The sequence below is a fragment of the Ochotona princeps genome, chromosome 21 (assembly GCF_030435755.1).
Source record: "Ochotona princeps isolate mOchPri1 chromosome 21, mOchPri1.hap1, whole genome shotgun sequence".
In the NCBI taxonomy this organism is placed as follows: domain Eukaryota; kingdom Metazoa; phylum Chordata; class Mammalia; order Lagomorpha; family Ochotonidae; genus Ochotona; species Ochotona princeps.
Window position 1 is genome coordinate 3,196,918 of NC_080852.1, and position 22,153 is coordinate 3,219,070.

The 22,153-nt window shown below is 47.7% G+C and overlaps 1 pseudogene; it reads right to left on the reverse strand.

The window, feature by feature from the left end:
* Positions 1–2,359: 2,359 nt before the first annotated feature.
* Positions 2,360–6,797, reverse strand: LOC131482928 (transcription factor SOX-2-like; annotated as a pseudogene).
* Between the last annotated feature and the right edge of the window lie 15,356 nt (positions 6,798–22,153).

The following is a 22,153-nucleotide window of genomic DNA, read 5'->3' on the forward strand; positions in this document are numbered from 1 at the left end:
ACCAAGAGAGTGAGCCCTACCCATCAGAGTCCACTGTGGGGGCTTGTGAAGGGAGTGGTTACACAACAATGCAATACCAGCCCTCTCATGTTCCAGATAGGTGAGCATCCCAGGTGGGCAGGAAGAAACATCCAGGTAGTGGGATGGGGTGTGGCTTCCAAACTGGTGACCCTGAACTGCCTGCCTAGCCCACAACATTGGGAGAAGGAAGACACAGATTTCAACTTTTTATTTCTGGTTGATGCAGCAGACATTACTGCCCATTGTGAAAAAGTTTCCTTCTCTCTGCCCTTGGAGTGACTCATGTCAACCCCTCCCTAGATGGTGCTGAATGAACACAATTTCCATCTTTTTCATGGGTGTTTCCTCCCTTGGCGTCCCTCCTGCTGAAGTGCAGGCCACCTTCCTTCTGCTTCTTAAATAAACCCTGCTTTGCAAACTAGAGTTGTCTACATGAACATTATTTCATGAGAAAAGAAATAGGTTGTTGCAGTGTTTCGTGTTGATCTCCATACCACACTAGCCCACTTGGCCCCGCAGCAGCAGCAGCAAGGCTATGGGAGCAGGCAGGCTAGAAATAAGTGTGGTGGGGCTGATCCCTTCTGGCCCTGGAGGAGCCTCAGGTAGGCTAGGTGTGTCGGAGATGACACTGGAGGGTCAGGTGAGGAGGCAGAGTGGGCATGTTGCATGGCACGGGACTCAAGGTGTGCAGGCTGGGACTGCAGGGTCACCAGCTAAAGGGGCCCAGCCCTGGAGTGGCTGGCAAGCACACTGCCTGCTAAGGGAGTGGGTTCATTGGCTAAGCCCAACTCACTCTCCAGCTCCGGACAGTGGGCAGTGTGGCAGTGCTCCTGGGATAGAGCCCAGGCTGTCTAACCGAACCTGACCCTGGATGGGCAAGTATGGTGATGGAAGGTGTTATGTTAAAGAAGCCCTTCACAACCTCCCTCCTGTCCATGCAATTCAGCCTGGCCCTGAAATGGAGGACTACAGTCAGTAGGAGCAGGGACACCGGCCAGGATGACTTGGCTATGAAGCAAATGGCAGGCAGAGAGGGGGTGCACAGTGCACTGGCTTGTCCAGCTTGTTCCTGGAATAGCAGCCAGTGGGCTCCTTGGGCTCTGGGCTTACTACCATGACCCATTGGCTTTAAAACACATTGTGTGCATACTTGGGGCACATGGGGGTACCGACCAAGCAGCATGTGGGGCTGAGTGGCCTGCTAGCTAGGACTGAGGGGTGCACTGGCCTAGGCAGCTGGGACAAAGTGGCCCTGGATCAGATGGAGTACATGCTCAGGGCCAGGAATGCTGTCTGAACAGACTTGTTCCTAGATCAGTGGTAGGGGGCAATGGTGAGGTTGGGTTAGAGGCACGAGGAGCAATAGCTGAGCCAACCTGACCCTTGAGTGACCTGTAAGCAAGCTGGGAAGGTGGGACAGGGTCAAGGGGGGGCAGGATTGTTAGCAGAGTGGACATCTTTGCAGGCTGGGGGCACAGGGGATGCCAGCTGAACTGGCCAATCCTTGCAGTGGTGGTCTATGAGCTTCTTGGAAGGGCAAGGCCCCACATGCAACTTGGTCTATGAGCAGTCTGTTGGGGGTGCCAGGTGGCTGGTAGTGCCCACCTGGTTCTACAGCAGCAAGTACAGCAGTGGGGCAGGTGTGTTGGTTTCTTGGGCTGAGTGGGCCTGGGCCTGGAGCAGCCGGAAGCCTAGAGGTGCAGGGGTCATCAGCCTAGCCTTGGGATCCTGTAGCCTCATGGAGGACCCGGAAGAGCTCCTGTCTCCAAGCTTCATATTGGTTCAGCTCCAGCCATTGTGCTCACTTGGGGAATGAATCATCCGATGGAAGATCTTCCTCTCTGTCTCTCCTCCTCTCTGTATATCCACCTTTCAATTAGAAAAAAAAAAGTTGTGTGCAGTTTTCATTTACTTCAGATCTATACAAGGTCCATTCCCCTGGCCCTCCCCAGTCCACCCACCAATTTTTTTTTTTTCTGTACAAAAATAGTCCCCCCAAAAAAGAAGTCCAGCATCTCTACATCTTTTATAAAGTTCTCTTGTCAGCAGCGCAGGTTTTGCGTTGGGCGTAGAAGGGATTGGTGGTCTCCTCTGAAGGTGTCATTTGCTCTAATGAAATGTTCTTTGTCACATACCAGGATTTGTGTTGCATGCGCTTGTTTTTTTCGTCATGCTTCCTTCTCACTCTACTTTTGCGCTCCTCCCATTTCACGGGCTTTTGTTTGTTTCCTTTTCCTATGAAAATGTCTTCCCCCAACTCCCCACCCCACTATCACCTCCAATCTCCCCTCCTGCCCCGCCACCCATCCTTCTCCAGTCCGCTGTCTGGTGGGCCCCCTCACATGTGCGAGAGGGGCAGTGTGCCTTTAATGGCCGTGCTGGACACTGGGCTGCTCTGGTAGTGTTGCGACATGTGCAGTTGCTTTAGTGCTGGTGAGGTACACGCTGATCGTGTTCTGGAGGTTCCCGGCATGGCAGGGCTCCCTGGAGTAGGAGGAAGAGGTAACCACTGAGGGGCTGGAGCTGGCCTTAGACTTTACCACCTAGTCCAAGAAGCCTAGCGCCATGCCAGGTGTGCTCTGCTGTGAGTAGGACATGCTGTAGGTGGGAGAGCCATTCATGTAGGTCTGCGAGCTGGTCATGGAGTTGTATGGCAGTGTGCTGACATCATAGTGGTGCAAGGGCTGCATCTGAGCTGTGCCATGGGTGTTGAGGCCCAGGTGCTGTGGGCAGCCCAGCTGGTCCTGCATCATGCTGTAGCTGCCATTGCTCCAGCCATTCACGTGGGGATAGCTGTCAATGCGCTGGTTCATAGCTGCCCCAGCCCGGTGCTCACCCCAACCCCGCTGGCCATTCTGTTGCCTCTGGAAGCCAGCATCCCGCCATGCTGCGTGTACTTATCCTTGTTCAAGAGCTTCTTGGTTTTCGCCTACAGCTGATATTTATAATCTCTGTTTCTTCTTGTGCAGCGCCTGCAGCCGCTTGGCCTCTGTGGTGAACTGCCGTGGGGGGGGGGAGTGGCACAGAAGGAGGAGCAGGAGGTGGAGGGAAGGGGGCGGGCGGGGGTGATTGGAGATAGCGGGGTTTGAGGAGACCAGGTGGAGGAGAGCAATTTGGGGAGGGGAGGAAGAAAAGGGACAGAGATGGCAGAGAGAGAGAGAGAGGCGAACTGGAATCGGGATCAAAAAAGCAGAGTTTCTCTCCGCCTCTGGCCGATGCCACAGCTGCCAGCTGCGATTATTATTATTATTGTTGTGATTTTTTTGGGGGGGGGGAAGGCTTAAGCCCCGAACTCAAACTTCTTTCTGCCTTTCTTTCTCTCTGCTTCTTGTTCCCTCAGTCCTTAAAGAGGCTGCAACCTACTCTCCCCCTTGTGCAAACACTCTCTTCTCTGCCTTTACAACTCCTGATAACATTTTGAACAAGTTAATAGACACCCGTCCAGCGCTGGTTCTAATCCCGGCGGCCGTACTTCCCATTCAGCTCCCTGCTTGTGGCCTGGGAAAGCCTTGGGACCCTGCACCCCTCTGGCAGACCTGCAGGAAGTTCCTGGCTCCTGGCTTTTTATGGGCAAGCACCAGCCTTTGTGCTCACTTGGGGAATGAATCATCGGATGGAAGAGCTTCCTCTCTGTCTCTCCTTTCTGTACACCTGACTTTGCAATCAAAATCAAATAAATCTTAAAAAGAAGAGTTGTATTTAATCAGGCACAAACATTGTTCTTAGGGCACAAGAGGCTAGGAATTCTTAAGTTTACATTTAGGTTCTTGGCAGCGTGGCCTAGTGGCTAAGGTCCTCGCCTTGATCCCATATGGCTGCTGGTTCTAATCCCGGCAGCTCCACTTCCTCTCTATCTCTCCTCTCTGTATATCTGACTTTGTAATAAAAATAAAATAAATCTTTAAAAAAAAAAAGTTTACATTTAGAAAATCTCACTGGTCGGCAAAGGGTGTAGACATGTTTGAAATGATGAAAATTATTAGATAGGGTAAAGAACAGAGAGCAGATAAAAAGTTAGCGGCCAGGAAGTCAACAGGGAGTTGTTTGAAGACCCCCAGACACAGGGAAGAGGCGACGATCGCTGAGCAGTGTTCCGGGAACAGAAAACCCAGCAGCCACTGGTGAGCTGTGATCTGGACACTAAGGACAACCAGGGATCCAGAGGCAGCCACAGATCAGCCCTTGCAGCAACCAGGTGGGAGCTTGGGTTCACATGGGGAGCTCGGGAGTTGAAGACAGGCTGGGACTGGCCAATCCTGCCAGATACTTTGGATGTGGGGAGAAAGGCACCCTCCTTCACTGCTGGTGGGAGTGTAGGCTAATACAACCACTGTAGAAATCAGTATGGAGAGTGCTTGGAGAATTGCAAATAAATCTGCCTAATGACCCAGCTATCCTGCTGCTAGGAATATACCCAATGGAAATGAAATCTGCATGTGAGAAGGGGATCTGTAATCCTATTTACAGTAGCATAAGCTACAATAGCAAAGACATGGAAACAATCTAGATGCGCATCCAAAGAAGAGTGGTTAAAGAAACTGGAGTACATCTACTCCATGGAATCTTACTCAGCTATTAAGAACAATGAAATTATACTATTTACAACTAGGTGGTCTCAACTAGAAACCATTATGGTCAGTGAAATGAGTCAGTCACAAAAGAACAAATACCATGATGTTCTCTCTTATATAAGGAAACCAGTGTGGAATGTATAACTTCAATAATTCAATCGACACTGTTTTTGTTTTGTTTTGTTTTGTTTTGTTTTGGCTGCATCCCATGTGTTTTGAAGTTTTTTTATATCAGTTTTATTTATTCCAAATACTCTCCCTTTTAAAAAAAATTATTTATCTTAATGGCAAAGTCGCATATACAGAGAGGAGAAGAGACGGAGAGGAAGATCTTCCCTCCACGGATTCACTCCCCAAGTGAGCACAAGAGCCGGTGCTGTGCCAATCTGGAGCCAGGAGCCAGGAACTTCCTCCTGGTCTACCTCACGGATGCAGGGTCCCAAGCATTTGTGCCATCCTTCACTGTTTTCCCAGGCCACAAGCAGGGAGCTGGATGGGAAGTGGAGCTGCTGGGATTAGAACTGGCGCTCACATGGGATCCCGGCTAAAACATTCTCTTTTCTTTTGTCAATTCATTGCTGGCTCATGGACTATATGGTGCATCATTTTTCTGAATAGACTTTTGTATCTCCGTCTTGTCACCCATGTGCTGGTTACTCAGTGGCGTGTTTTTTCATGGAGCTGTATTTTGTTGTTGTTGTTGAGGCTGTTGTTCTAGCTCATACCAGTTGCTGACCTTGTTTCATGGTTTCTCAATTATGGAAATGTATAGTGATGGGGTACTGGGGTCTACCATTTCCAGATGTGGGGATATAATGCAACATTTATTCCTGCATCCAGATGACAGATGAATTCCCAATGAAACTGTTGGACAAGTGTAGACAATGGATGCTAGACTGTGTGCATTTGTCTGTTCCAGCAATGTTCGGGTAAACTTAAATAAGAGACTGATGGAATTATAATTCCTCATGAAGGATTATGCCACTGTAGTAAAATGGGGAAAATTTGTCTGGGGTGGGACTTTGGGGGAAAATTCCAGTGTATATAAAGCTCTAACACATAATTCAAATATTCAAAGTTATATATGTATATATATGTATATAATAGAACTGAAATTCTTGATGTGCTTTTAATACCCTGTGTTACTCTTCAGTGGTTCAGGAGAGCAGAGAAATCTTGCACCTTCTTAGAATGTGTGAGAAAGAAATTAAATATAATCTATCAGGATTGTAACAGGTAATTTACAGACTGCAGACTTGAACCTGCATTTGACATTAGCAAAAAGTACATAGACATGCAGTAGGATCCAAGAGCGATCCTGACAGCCTCTTAACAGGAAGTCATATGTGCAGAGCAGGAGGGGACCCCAGAGTGGAACAGAAAGACAGGAGGAGACTTGTATCCTAACCCAGATTCCCGGTACATCACCAAGAAATATCAGTATGGGCACCAAGGACTATATCCCAACTGCCAAGGAGCTCACAGGCAATTGGGGTGCCCTCATAGGCCGAGAACTCTGAGGTCAACTATTCCCTATGAGATTTCCCACACTGGATGGAAGAAGCCTAGGTCCTTCCTCGCAGGATCTAACGTCTGTGGAACAACAGCCAGGAGCCCTGAGCAGTCCTCAGAAACAGAGGAACAGTAAATTTCCATCGGGACTCAGAAGAGGAGCTTTCTCTGGTCCTTACTTAGTTCCAACTTTGGCTCCCCACCCTCTCTTGCAATAACCATCAGGGTTGCTCCACAATCCCCCCTCCCCCCCAAAAAATTAGATCAGGTAGACAGAGAGAGACCAATAAGAAAAGCTTAGAATAGTTAGGAAAAAGTCAGCTTGGAATTCCATATATCTTATTAGTTAGAACACAAAGATCAGTTACTCCTCACTAAGGTATTGAGGCTTTCTCTGCACACCCCTCCTAAAATTGCTCTGCTGCTCAATAGTTAACATATGACTTATGAGAGGTATAAACCTGTTTGGACTATCCTAACATTTGCAAAGTTCAGGAAGAATCACACTTGAATAGTATAAGCTGCTAACTGTAAAAATGAAAAAAGACAGGAGACAGCTGAGTCATACCATATAACCATTTTAAGGCGTATAGTAACTGATTGTGTATATACTAAAATTGAGATGTCAGTGGAGTAGTTAAATGATATGGTTAAGATCTTGCAATTTCTAACAAATCGGTCACTCAATACCATGCTAACTAAATTCATGATGTTGTGAATTTCCATGTTTCTTCCTGTTGTTGAAGTTGTGTAGTGGCTTTTCATTGGAGGGGATGATGCTCTGCCAGCTCTACTTTTGGACCAAGAAGGGTCACCCTATGAAACTGTTGAATATATCTGGACAATGGGATGCTGGAATCTCTGCGTGGATCTTGCTTGTAACTACAGAATCATGACTGGAAAAGAACTGTACTACTGTAACAATTTGGAGGAATTCAATTTGGCGGAGGGTTTGGGGAGGGATTCAGGGAATCCCAGAGATTATGAAATCGTGTAATAAAATGAAATAATAATTAACAAAAGAAAATATTTACCTCACTTAAACAAAAATAATTTTTTAAAGATTTATTTTGGGCCTGGCGGCATGGCCTAGCGGCTAAAGTTCTCGCCTTGAACGCCCCGGGATCCCATATGGGCGCTGGTTCTAATCCCGGCAGCTCCACTTCCCATCCAGCTCCCTGCTTGTGGCCTGAGAAAGCAGTTGAGGACAGCCCAATGCATTGGGACACTGCACCCACGTGGGAGACCCGGAAGAGGTTCCAGGTTCCCGGCTTCGGATGGGCGCGCACCGGCCCATTGCGGCTCACTTGGGGAGTGAATCATCGGACGGAAGATCTTCCTCTCTGCCTCTCCTTCTCTGTGTATATCTGACTGTAATAAAATGAATAAATCTTTAAAAAAAGATTTATTTTATTTTTAGAGCAAAGTCAGTTATGCAGAGAAGAGGAGAGACAGAGAGGAAGATCTTCCATCTGATGGTTCACTTTCCAAGTGACCACTATGGCTGGTGCTGCGCCAAAGCAAAGTCAGGATCCAGGAACTTCCTCCAGGTCTCCCATGCACTGCACGTGCAGGGTACTAAGGCTTTGAGCCATCCTCCACTGCTTTCCCAGGCCACAAGCAGGGAGCAGTATAGGAAGCAGGACTGCCGGGATTAGAACTAGTGCCCATATGGGATCCCGATGCTTTCAAAGTGAAGACTTTAGCTGCTAGGCCTCTAAGCTGGGCCTAAATCAAACTTTAAGGTGTAGAAATCTTGTTTTATTTTTTTTCTTTTTTTTTTTTATTACTTTTGGAGGGCTCTGTTCTAGCAAGTTAGTGAACAAGTTTAGCAAGTAACATTTTGGGGTTTTTTTTGTTTGTAAGTAGATGTTACTTAGCTTGTCCTTTACTCCATCCCTCTGGATTAGGGTTGCGTGTGACTGAAGCATAGAAAAGAGAAAAGAAAATGCTTAAATCTTGGAAAAACTGCAGTTTCAAGCAGAGGAAGAGGGAGGAGGAGGGGGAGAAGTGGTTGTGGCCGCTCAGGTTCTCAGTGAGGAAAGCTAGCTAGGGAACTTCAGACAGAGGAGGGTGAAGGAAGGAGTGAGATGTGGGAAGTAGGTGGAGCTCAGTGTGATTTACAGATGGGAGAGGGTGGAGGGAAATATTGATTATTGATCAGAGCAAATAATATTGCTTTACAGGCAGCTGGCTTATGCTGTAGGCACAAGGAACATTCAAGTGGCTGCAATGGCCAGAGATGAGCTGATCCTAACCCAGGAGCCAGGAACTTCTTCCAGGTTTCCAACACTCGTAAAATTTCCAAAGGTACTCACAATAGGTGAGGATATATTTATAGCCTCATAGGAGTGTTTTTATATACTGAAAACTAGCTATTGTGGCAATCTATTAACAAAATTAGCAAAAATTAGGGGTCTGGCACAATGGCTCAGTGGCTAAAGTGTTAGCTTGCAAGTGCTGGGATCCCATGCGTGCACCATTCATATGTAGCTGCTCCGCTTCCCATCCAGCTCCCTGCCTGTGGCCTGGGAAAGCAGTCGAGGATGGTACCAAGCCTTCAGACCCTGCACACGCATACAATGCCTGAATGGGACTCCTGACTTCAGATGAACTCAATTCTGGCTGTTGTGTCCACTTGTGAAGGGAACCAGCAGAATCAAGATTTATCTCTCTGTCTCTCCTTCTCTATGTATATCTGTCTTCCAATAAATAAATAAATTAACATCAAAATAAAGAATATTAAAAGTCAGTAAGAAAGAAATGCCTTGCAAATAATTCATTTCTGGGATATAAACATCATTCTTGATAAAACTTGTAATCGTTCACAAGATTATGAGATTTTCAACTCTGTCACATAATACATTGTAATTAATGAATAAATTTAATAATTTATAATTTAATGAATAAATTATAAAAAAATTATGAGATGTTCTGTAATACTTAGAAGTTATTTTAAAACCGGTTCCAGCACAGTAGCCTAGTGGCCTAAGTGCTTGCCTTATATGTGACGGGATTGCATTTGGGCACCGATTCTAATCCTAACAGCACTATTTTCCATCCAGCTTCCTGGTCGTGGCCTTGGAGCACAGTTTAGGGCAGTCCAAAATCTTGAAACCCTACAGCACTGTGGGAGAACTGGAAGAGGCTCTGGGCTCCTGGCTTCAGTCTGGTGCCGCACCGGCCGTTGCAGCTGCTTGGGGAGTGAATTAGTGGATGTAAGACCTTCTTCGCCGTCTCTCCTTCTCTTTCTATCTCTGACATTTCTACAAAAAAAAAATTTAAATATCCCATAGAAAGCTGTTTTAAAACAGAAACCAAAAGTCACGAATTCTGGAAACCGAGTAACAGAAACATATATATATGCATAAAATAGGAAATATAGGTATAATATCAATTACATCTATCAGTGCAAGTTTTCTTTTGCTAGATTGAATCTGGACAAGCCCTCTTCTCGGTTTGTGTCTTACACATTATTGTGAATGTGTAATCTGTATTTCAAAAAGTGAAATGAACTAATGGAAAAAAACCTTGGCAATATAAAGACAAGTTCCAGAATCTATTGAACATTCGGTGAGGTGCATCTGCAGACTCTTGTCCTACATTTCTGTGTGTTTTCAGACTTGAACAGGATCCTGAAGCAGAGAGGGAAGGAGAGGCCAGGAGGTGGACTGATGTGAGAGGCGACAGCGGCCCCTGCTGTTGGAAGGCTCAAGCTGCAAGAGAGGAGGCCTCTTCCAGGCTGAAGTGAAGCCTCGCCCCTCACTTCCCCTCCCTCCAGAATGCTACCTGCCTGCCGTTTGTGATTGTTATTGGCTACGTGCTGTGATGTCATGCGTAGTCGTGGGAGGGGTCCATTCACACACAACTAGGTAGCCCTGTGGCAGCAGACAGGAGGTTGTTGTGGGCGCCGCCATAGCCACGTTGCTGGTTGTGCTGGTGGAGAGGCGCAGGTGGCTGAGCCAGTGCTGCCCTGTGAGCTCCCTCCCAGCAGGAGTCTCTGCAGGACCCCCGACTCGTGAGAAGCTGGGAAGGGTGAGTGTGTGAGAGCATCTCCTGAGGCCCCGGGGCGGGCGGGGGCCAGGAGGGGGCCCTTGGGGTCCTCACTCTGCAGCACTGACCTTGAACACTAGGCCTCCCAGTTGAACCCATTGTGCAGGGAGGAGGGGAGAGTGCCCAGGAACAGTTTGACCTTCATGTTGGGCTGATTTCCGTTTTTTATTTTCTATTTTATTTTATTTTATTTTAATTTTCTACCTCATTGCGACTTCTTTTTTAATTGGCCCGATTTTCTTGATTTGGGCAACAGCATCTCCAGCCCCCAGCTCAGTCCTCAGTGAAGCTCCTCCTAAGGGTCTGGGGCAGTTTTCTTGTTGCTGACACCAGAGCAGCACAGACTCCAGCAGTTAGAACAAACAGCCTTGTTTTCCTGCGAGTTTTGCTGCAAGGTTGAGGGGCAGCATGTGGTGCTGGCGTTGTGCTTGGCAGAGGCTTGGGCTGGCACAGCGACCTTGTAGACAAGCCAAGGGAGTACAGGGGGACTCACGCAAAGGGGCTTCTCTAGAAGAACCTGAGGAAGGAGCTGTGAAGGCAGCACTACTGATTTATCCTGATGGCTTCTGGTATGTTGTCACCCATTCCCTTAAGTTCTCACAATTGGGATTAAATGTGCCCATGGGTTGTAGAGGGAATAAGTCAGGTTCAGCAGAGAGCATTAAGGCAGGGACTAAATCTGTGAATGTCCAGAACTCTTGTCTCAATGCCAAGTGCTGCTCTCTGTCCTGAAAAATCACAACAGGAGTCATTATTTCCTCCAAGATACAATTCCAGAAGTTGTCTTTTTATTTCCCTATCTCACAAAATAGGTTTTTAGAGGAACTGTTCGTTGTGAACAGTAGGCATGGGAGAAAAGCAGTGAATGCCCACGTGACACAGCACAGGAAGGCATCCCTGCCCTGTGTGGGTGTGTGTGACAGTGGTTAAGATGACATTGGGACTCCTGTGTCTCCATCAAAATGCCTGGGTTTCAGTTCTGTGCAAATGCAGTGTGCAGCTACTGCCCAGGCTGGGAGACAGCAGTCAGTGGCTTGGGTACCAGTGTGAAAAACCTGACTTATTTTTGGTGTTGTGCCTGTTGCCTTCATGTGGGAAGTGAGAGAGTGGATGGAAAAATCTGCCCAGTAAATAAGAAAAATTCTAAATGAAGCTGTTAGAAACTCCTCAGCTTTTGATCCCTCATTCAAACAGTTACATGGTCCTCACTACACTCTTTTTGTGTGTCTGAGTTTCAAAACGGTTTGTAACAAATAAACATGGCTATCTCATCCTCTTTCTCACTCATTCCCCCTGAAAGAGAGCAGGAGATTGTGGGTTACCATTCAGAGTGGCAGCTGATGCCCTAAAACTGGAGGGCATCTATAGTGGTCCATCTGTTTTATATAGATAGGTCCTCGGAGCATTAATATATTCTTTACCCATCCAGAACTCCATTCCTTGGTGACATATTAATGTCATCTAGAGAAATGATTGATGCACTCTGGGTTCTCTCAGCCTTGGCTACCTAGGGAGTAAAACCTTGGCAAAGGCCCAGGTAAATCCTAGGGTAGTGAGCTTGGGATACACAGCAGTTTCATTTTGCAGCCACAAGTTGGTTTAGTCAGAGGATGATTTGTACCAAGAAAGAATGTTTATGAAGGTGAAATTTTGGTGGCCTACAACACTTCTCAATTTGTGAGCATATTTTTGACTGGTTACATAAGTTATTTCTGTGAATATTTGCAGGGGTCTAATTCTGGTGGTAGAAAGGGTAATAAAAAATGTAAGTGTATTTGATTTGTTTACTAAAGAGTTATTATCATTTGTGCTCAATGTCTGGAATAAGAGTCTTTTCAAAAATATCATTTTATTTTATTTTATTTTGGAAAGCAGATACACAGAGAGGAGAGACAGAGATGAAGATCTTCTGTTCATTGCTTTACTCCTGAAGGGACTGCAAAGGCCTGAGCTGTGCCAACCCAAAGTCGGGAGCCCAGAGACTCTTCTGGGTCTCCCACATAGGTGCAGGTTCCCAAGGCTTTGGTCTGTCCTCCACCCTTCCCCAGGCCACAGGCAGGGAGTTGAGTGGGAAGGAGGATCGTTGGGATTAAAACTGGCACCTACATGGGATCCCGGCCCATGCAGGAGGACGATTTTAACTGCTAGGATATTGCGCTGGGCACCCTACATAACTTCTTAAAGGGGACAAAGGACCCGAAAGAGCTGACACCTGCTGTTCACTAACATTAACCTGCATCTGTGTATAGAAATAGAGCATTGACCCTGAGGCCTCTATTAATTGCAGATGATGAAATGATTGAATTGTTCTATAATGAGTTGTTGGTGGCAAATTGGTATTAAGCAAACATAACACATCTGGTATTAAAAAAAAAAAATGACAGAGGCCACAGTCTTCACTTGATCTTAAATGTGTGTTTGCAACAGAGAGCTAAATGTTGGAGGAGACACTGCAGGCTGTGAGGAGTTCCCAGGTCCACACTGTCACATTTCTGGCTGCTTAGGATTCTCAGTTAAGTCAGTGACCTCCCTGGGCACTGTGTCCTCAGTGAGAGTGATCCCCAAGGCCTGGGAATGTGGAGAAGCTGCTGAGTGTGGGTCTCCCTGTGAAGTGTAAGCAGGCTGCTTCCCAGAGCTCATTCTCTGTCATGTCCTGGTGCTTTGCTTTCCAGTTTGCTCACTTAGGCAGGGATGCAGGCCTGTCTGCTGAGCCACTGTGGGCTGCATCTGTAGCCAGCCTGTCCCGCATGCCACTGCAGACTCATGAGGTTCTGACGGCGTCCCCAACAACCCTAACCCACATGCCAGCCCTTCCAGGCCCAGCTGGGCTGTGCTGCCCCACAGTGAGTCTCTAGCATGCCCCCTCCCACAAGCCCACTGCATCAGGGTCAGTTGATCTCAGCCAGCACCCCATGTGCTCACAGCCACCCTCGCCTGCTCCAATAGAGCTCTGTCACTCTGCAGGCTGCTCTAGGGCTAGGTCATCTTTGCCACAGCGATCTGCCCCACAGCAGGTACACTCCGCCAACCTGCTGGCACTGGATCCAGGCCCAGGCTGTTAGGCTGCACCCACTCCCTGCCTATATCCCCAATGAGGCTGTAGCACACCCACCCAATCCACAGCTTTATGGCAAGGCCAATTTGGCCATCTAGTTCTTCAGACAGCCTCTTGCCCACCAGCCACTGTCACGCTCGGTAGTCTGTGCTGGTTCTACCTCTCCTGCACCCCCACCCCACCCGACACAATGACCTATTGTCCAGGGTGGAGCCAGGCCTCCTGGGCCAGAGTACATGGACCCCAGCCTTCATGTGCCACACTCTGCCTACATTCCAACACCAGACCCCCCCAGCCCCACCAGCACCTACACTTCCCCTAGCACTCCTGCCTTGTCCCCTGCTGCAGGGACAGGCTTGCTTGGAGAGAGACACCTTGTCTCTAGCCCACCTGACCCTCCTTGCCACAGGTATCTCAAGAGCAGGTAGAATCAGCCAGTGCTTGCCTCCTATCTTGCACCTCTAACACGCCCCAGGATGGCCACTCCAGGGCCTGGCCAGCTTGGACGGGACCCCCACTCCCTTTGCTCGGTTGCCACCTGCTCTTGAGTTAAAAGGGCCAGTCTAATGATCCCTACACCTTAGGCCTCGAAGTGCTCCAGGGCCAGGCCCACTCTTCCCAAGACCCCAGCACACCTGCCCAGCTGCTCCACTTGCTGCTGTAGAACCAGGTGGGTTCTGCCAGTCACCTGACACCCCCAACAGGCTCTTTGCCCACCTGCCACTCCAGGGCAAGGTTGGCTTGCCCTGCCAGGCAGCCCATGGACCACTCCTGCACATTTAGCTAGTATCCCCTGTGCCCCTACCCTGACATATGTGTGCTCAATTTACAACCCTGCTCCCCTTAACCCCACCCCTGTTTCCTAGCTTGCCTGTAAGCCACTCCAGGATCTGGTGGGCTCAACCTGTGCACCACACACATCTAACCCTCCCTCAGCATTGACCCTACTGCTGATCTAGGGCCAGGCCTGTTCAGACAGCACTTTACAGCCCTGAGCATGCACTCCACCTGCTCCAGGACCACATCACCCAAGCCACCTAGGCCAGTGCACCCCTCAGTCCTAGCTGGCAGGCCTCTCAGCCCCATGTGCTGCTTGGTTGATATCCACATGTGCCCCCAGTACACACACCGTACATTCCAGAGCCAGTGAGTCATGGCAGTAAGGCCAGAGCCCAAGGCACCCACTGGCCACTATTCTGGGGCCAAACTGGACAAGCAGGTACACTGAGCCCCCTCTCTTCCTGCCATCTGCTTCATAGCCAAGTCATCCTGGCCAGTGTTCCTGCTTCCGAAGCACTGTAGTCCTCCATTTCAGGGCCAGACTGAATTTCAGGGAGGAGAGAGGAAAGAAGGCTCAGCCAGTGATCCCGCTCCCTCAGCAGGCAGTGTGCGTGCCAGCCAGAAACTCCAGGGTAGGCCTCTACTGCCAGTGAACCTGCAGCCCCAGCCTGCACGCCTTGAGTCCCCTGCCCCACAACATGCCCACTCTGCTACCTCACCAGACCCTCCAGTTTCATCTCCCACACCCCTAGGTGCCTAGACTCTCCTCCAGGGCCAGGAGGGCTCGGCCCCACAACACTCATTTCTAGCCTGCCCGCCCCCATAGCCTTCCCGCTGCTGCAGGTCAAAGCAGACTAGTGTGGTGGGGAAATCAACATGAAACACTGTAACAACCTATTTCCTGTCTTGTGAAAAAATGTTCCCAAGTTCCCAGCCTACCTGTAAGCCACTCCAGGACCAGGCTGGCTTAGCTGGTGCCCAGTCCTCTGCTCTAGGGCCAGACCTGTTGCGTGGGTGCTCCACCAACCCCCAGCACCCACTTTAACTGCTCCAGGATTGGGGGCACAGCCAGGGTCCCTGCACCTGTAGTCCTCTAGCCACCTTGCCTGCTGCTCCCGGACCAGGAAGCCTTGGCCAGTGACATGGTGTCTGCATCAGGCTGCTCGCCTGCCTGCAGCTCCAGAGCCAGGTTTGCTTGCCCTGCACCCACCATGCATCTCCCACATCCCTACCACACCTGCTTTCCAGGGCCATGTTGGGGACTGGGTTCTTCCAGGTTAGATCCTGCTTCCATCTACCCCCTGCTCCTCCCACCGGGTCAGGGACTAGAGTAATGCAGGGGTCCTGCTGTTTCCCTCCCTCCATCCCCTTTCCCTCTACCATAACCCCTGAACATCAGTGCTATAATTTAAAAAGTGGGTTGAGCTTCCCTGTGTGTAGTGCCCATTGTTTATTTCCGTGGCCCCTACCTTTGCTGCCTCTCTGCGTGGCTGGATGTGGTGACTCATCACCCTTACTCTGGTGGTGCTTGCAAGATGGACTCCTGGTGCCATTTCCTGTGTCACTTCATCCCACAGCCTGCTGTGATCCAACACAGGGTTTGACCCTGGACCACCTCAGGCCATGCTGGTGGGCACCTGCACTTTTGTGGAGGTCACAGTACAGGGAACAAGGGACCCTCCACTGAAGGCATGGCAGATTGATTTGAAAGGCATGGTAACAGAGGGAAAAAGATCTTCCATCAGCTGGTTTTACTCCCTGGTTGACCAGGACAGTCGTGGTTAGGCTAGGCTAAAGCTAGGAGCCAGGTGGTTCATGCAGGTCTCCTATGTGGATGCAGGGACATTTCCCAGGAGCATTATCAGAGTTGGAGTGGGAAGTGGAGCAGCCAGGGCTCAAACCAGTGCTCTGATGTGGGATGGCAATGTTGGAGGCATCAGCTTGAACCAGGGCAGGGGAATTCCAGGACAATTTCTGAGAGGAGGGAAAATGAGTGATATTTTGTTCATCATTTGTTTTTATATTTTGTGTAATTGTGAGAATCATATGTCAGATCTTTATTTTTTAAAGATTTATTTGTTTTTATTACAACGTCAGATGTACAGAGAGGAAGAGAGACAGAGAGGAAGATCTTCCATCCGATGATTCACTCCCCAAGTGAGCGCAATGGTCGGTGCTGCGCCGATCCGAAGCGGGGAACTAGGAACCTCTTCCTGGTCTCCCACATGGGTGCAGGTTCCCAATGCTTTGGGCTGTCCTCGACTGCTTTCCCAGGCCACAAGCAGGGAGCTGGATGGGAAGTGCAGCCTCCGGGATTAGAAACAGCACCCGTATGGGATCTCGGGGCGTTCAAGGTAAGGACTTTAGCCTCTAGGCCACACTGCCGGGCCCAGAATCATATGTCAGATCTTGATAATCTGAAAAGAAGTCGGGATTTTTCTATTCTTTTTTTTTATTCTTTTCTTTTTTTTTCAGTGTAAGGAAAGCTTTGAGAGCTGCTGGTGTAAAGTTTTCTGGTCTGTCTCTGGGTGGCAGATGGAGCTGAGCTCTCCCCCAATGCATTCAGGCCACTCTCTGACTCTAACTCGTAGTGGACCATTCCCTTGTGTGCTTCCTCAAATCATTTTCATTTTTCTTCAAGATTACTGTTTAGTACCCAGCATGGTAGCCTAGTGGCTAAAGTACTTGCATGTGCCAGGATTCCATATGGGTGTCTGTTTATGTTTTGGCTGCTGGATTTCACCTCCAGTTCCCTGCTTATAGCCTTGGGAAGCAGTCAAGGATGGCACAAAGCCTTGAAATGTTGAACCCACATGGAGACCAGGAAGCAGTTTCTGGCTGCTGGCTTTGGATCAGCTCAGGTTCAGCCATTGAGGCTGCCGGAGGAGTCAACCGGTGGGTCAAAGATTCTTTTCTCTCTCTCTCTTCCTCTCTTTTTGTGTGTCTCTTCCTCTCTCTCTTCCTCTCTGTGCATCTCACTTGCCACTTAAAATTGGCCCTTGGCTTCAGATCAGCTCTGCTCCAGCCATTGTGGTTAATTGTGGAGTGAACCAGCAGACAGAAGACCTTATTCTCTGTCTCCTCCTCTCTCTATATCTGAGAAGAAGATCTTCTGTCTCCTGTTTGCCTCTCCAAGTGACCACAAAGATAAAGAGAAGCCAGGAGCCTTTTCTTCTACTCCCCTGTTGGTGTAGTGTCCCGAGGCTTTGGTTCCTCCTCTTCTGCTTTCCCAGGCCACGAGCAGGAATCTGGCAGGGAAGTGGAGCAGCCAGGAAACAAACTTGCACTCCTATGCGATCCCAGCTCATGCAAGGTGAGGATTTGATCACTGACCCACTGTGCTGGGCCCAAATTATTTGCATTGAGTTTGTTTATTGCAGGCTAGGGTGGAATGTGTGGAAGGCAGAACTCTTCATAACATTTGATTTTCAAAAAATCATTTCTTTTACTTTTAAATCAAGAGTTACGCAGAGAGACTAAGAGAGGGAGAGAGTCTTCCATCTTATGGTTCACTTCCCATTTAAATCAACACAATGGCTAGAGCCGGGCTGGTCCTAAGCCAGGAGCACATAGCTTCTTCCAGGTCCCCTGCATGGGTGCAGGGACCCAAGTCCTTGGGCCATGATGTGCTGCTTTCCCAAGTACCTTAGCAGGGAGCTGGATCATAAGTGGAGCATCCCATAGAACGCTGGTGCTGCAGATGGTGCCTTACACAGTATGTCATGGTGCCAGCCACTGTCTATTCTTACTGAAATGAACTATTAGAGGATGAATAATGTATAAAGATATTTGTTCAGAGTTTAGGGGCAGAAAATATTAACGGTATGTGCTAGCTTTTCCCAGAGTTCTTATGGCTGTATCACTTCAGTGCAATGAGAGCGTAGTAGGAGTGTGTGTGTGTGTGTGTGTGTGTGTGTGTGTAGTGTTGAAATGAAGAAACTAGGACACAGTCCTATTGACTTTTTGGGTCACACACCCTGATGGTAAATGACAACATTTCTTGTTTCTTGATTTTGTGCAAATTCACTTCAAGGTGTATTTAAAGATTTGTATTTCTCATAAAAGTGTAAATTCTTGGTAGTGAGAATTTTTTTAAAGATTAAAAAAAATTTTTTTGCAAAGTCAGATTTACAGACAAGAGGGGAGAGATAAAAGTCTTCCATCTTCTAGTTGATTCTCCAAGTAGCTGCAAAGGCCAGAGTTGAAGTGATCCAGACCCAGGAGCCTTTTTCATATCCCCCACACAAGTTCAGGTTCCCAAGGCTCTGGGCCATTTTCAACTGCTTTCCCAGGCCACAGGTATGGACCTAGGTGGGAAGAGGGGCAGCCGGGACATGAACCATGACCCATATGGGAAATTGGTGCCAGCAGGACAAGTACTTGAGCCACTATGCTGCCGTGCTGGGCTTGGTAGTGAGAATTTTACTAAATTAGTCTTCCAGCATTTGCATGTTTCTGAAATACTAGTGAGAGCCTAACATTCTGAAATTCAGATACAGGGCGGCTAGATAAATGCTGGCTGTACCTGCGGTTTTCATTTTTGTGCATTTGGTAACCCTTAGTGCTTGGGATGTAGAGGAGATGCCATTTCTGTATGTGGAATGGGGGAATGAACTCTTTTCATTCCAGAGTCTTTTCCTCTGTTTCTGTGGAGAAATATGGGCATGATACAGTTAACTAGAAACAAGAAAACAAAAATAAGTTATTGCCTCTTGTCTCTTCCCGAATCAGTTTAAGGCATTTGGTTTGCTTGTGTTTTGTTCAGTCCAGGACTTAGAGTGTGCAGCTGAGAAGGTCTTTGGTTGCAGCTTTCTTCACTGAGGGAGTGGAGCCTGATGCCTGCCTAGAGTACAGTGTATTATAACATCAGATACTTGGCTGATGAAGTGATTTGCCATAATCAGAGTCTTTCTCATACAATCACTTCTTGCTGTTCCTTAGAATGGCCACAAGATGCTGCAGCTTGCAGTCAGGCTTAAGGATTGTCTTAGAGGAACACACCAACTGTGATGGTGAGGTTGGTGGAGCATTAGTAAAAGCTCAGAGGGATTGTATAGAAGCTGTTGTTTTAGAACTTCCCGAAAGTCTCCAGTAATGGTGGGTAGTGCTGTGCCAGTGCGAGAAGGGCCAAGTGTTCTTTTTTTATTATTAATTATTTTGCATTATGTGACAGTTTCATACGCTCTGGGAATCTCCCCATGCCCCTTCCCCCTGGTGGATTCCTCCACCATGATGTAGTATTACAGTTCAAATTCAATCAAGATTCTTTCCTTGCAAACGTATACCAAGCATAGAGTCCAGCTACTTATTGTCCAGATGGGTTGAACAGTTTCTTCTGGAGACCATTTCTGGTCCGAAGTTAGAGCTGGTAGAATATCATCCCAGTCAATTGAGAGTCCCAATATAACATCAACAGCAATTTGCAACATTATGGAATTGACATGGTTTTGAGTAACCAGTATGTTAAAAAAAAAAAAAAAAAAAAGCAAGTTCTTAACCACAACCTATGATTAGGTTATTGACATTTCAATTTTAGTTTGTATACAGGACCGGCTGCTATATACCTTAAAATGGCTATGAGGTACCATTCAGCTGTCTCGTGTCTTTCATTTTAGTATTTAGCCATTTGTTGTGTTGAAGCACAATTTTGCTGATCTTGGCAGATTTTAGGATAATCTAGACTGGCTTGTAACTCTAACAAGACATTTGTCGACAATTAAGGTGCAGAATATTTTTTTGGGGGGGGATGTGCAGGAAAATCCTCAACACCATGGTGAGGAGTGACTAATCTTTGTGTCCCACCCAGCAAGGCATGAGCCAATCCACGCCAGCTCTTTCCTGTCAGATTCCAAGCTCTACTTTTTGTTGTTTGTCTATTTATTTTAGGTTTTTTTTAGTTTGTATGATTGTTTGTTTGCTATGAGGGGTTTTCGGAGCAATCCCGATGGTCACTGCGAGGGAGGGTGGGGGTCCAGAGGTGGAGCCAGGCTCGGACCAGAGAAAGCTCTCCTCCCTGGTCCCGAAGGACGTTTATTATTGTTCTGTTTCTGCGGACCACTCAGGGCTTCTGGTTGTCTTTCCGATGACGTTGGTTTCTTTACGGTAGTGTTTGGACTTCTTCCATCCCCTGCGGAAGCTCCGTTTGAGGGTGGGTGACCTCAGAGTACTCAGCCTCCGAGGGCATCCAATTCCCTGTGGCCTCCTTGGCAGTTGGGATGTAGTCCTTGTTGCTCGTATTAATAGTTTGTGGTGAAGATCTGGGAGTCTTCATGGTTGGGATCCAAGCTTCCTCCTTACCACCTGCTCCACTCTGGAGTGCCCCCCTGCTCCACGCACATGATCTCCTGTTAAGAGGTTGTCAGGATCGCACCCGATTCCCCCCTCATGCATTGGTATAGTAGTTTTACTATTGTTTAGTTCCGCTTTGAGTCTGTTGTCTATGAATTACCAGATTTGATCTTGACAGGCTATATTGTACTTTTTTCTCACTCTTTTTATGGTCCTGAAAGACTTCCCTGCACTCCCTCCCCATTACGGATTAACATAGCGTATTGAGGGTATAGTAGGTTTTACAGTTTTTCGATGTAGATCTTAAGTATTCTGACATTAATTGTTGGTTTATAGATTATATCGATTATATAGATTATAGGCAAAATTAATATCATCAAAATGTCTATACTACCAAAAGCAATATATACATTCAATGCAATCCAAATCAAATTACCCACAGCAGTCTTCATTGAACTGGAAAAAATGATACACAGATTCATCTGGAAACACAAAAAACCATGAATAGCCAGAACCACTCTGAAGAACAGGAACTTAACAGGGGGAATCACAGTACCGCATCTATGGACATACTGTAGGGCAGTGGTTATCAAAAGAGCCTGGTACTGGCACAAAGATAGAGAGGAAGATCAGTGGAACAGAATAGAAACAACAGATGGAAACCCAACAAATACAGTCAATTAATCTTTGCCAAGTGTTTTATTAACTGACAGACTCTCTGCTAAATATACATATTTATGTAGAGAAAGGTTGGGAGAGAATATGTGTGTGTTGCAGGAGAATATTAGTGACATTACAGGTTTTGTTTTATTTTTATGATAGAGTCAGATCTACAGAAGAAGGAGAGATAAATATCCTCCATCCACTGGTTCACTCCCCAAGTGGCAGCCACAGCCAAAGCTGCGCCGATCTGAAGCCAGGAGTCAGGAGCCTGCAGCCTGTTCCAGATCTCCCGCATGGGTGCAGAGTTTCAAGGCTTTTGCTCAAACACTACTGCTTTCTCAGGTCACAAGCAGGAAGCTGGAAGGTAAGTAGAGCTGCTGACACACAAACTGCCACCCATATTGAATCCCAGGCATTGCCAGGCTAGGATTTAGCCACTAGGCCTTTTTTTCTAGGTCCAAGTATGTTACTTTGATTCAGGGTCTTTACCATCAACCAGTTTGATGTTTTTTATTCCACCATTAAGATTCTCTGGAATCTTAACATATCATTTGATTATTTTCTTAAGTGACTAAGACATTTTGCAAACAATTTCTCTTTGTTGCTGATGTTAATGGCCTCAACACTTAGTTGTAACACCCCCAAGTTTCTGAAACAGTTGATTAACCAGCTGATGGAAGATCTCTTTCCCTGTGTTACCATGCCTTTCAAATCAATGAATCTGCCATGCCTTCAGTGGAGGGTCCCTTGTTGCCTGTACTATGACCTCCAGGAAGGTGCAGGTGCCCACCAGCATGGCCTGAGACAGGCAGAGAGATGTGTGCAGCTGGCAATGGGTCAAACCCTGTGCTGGGTCACAGCAGGCTGTGGGATGAAGTCACACAGGAAATGGCACCAGCAGTCCATCTTGCAAGCACCACCAGAGTAAGGGTGATGAGTCACCACATCCAGCCACACACAGAGACAGTAAAGGCAGGGGTCATTTTGCAAAACCAGAGAAAACTACCCACAGGGAACCTGTACCCATCTCTGGAAGACCATAGCCCAGACAGCTGGTTGGTGGGGAATAGGAGAGGGGAAGGGGATGGAGGGAAGCAACATGGGTCCTGGGAGACTCCAGCCCCTGATCCCAGAGTTAGTCCCTTACCTCGACCTCGAGTGGCAGTTATGGTGGAAGTGGGAGATACATGGTGGGTGCAGGGTGAACAGA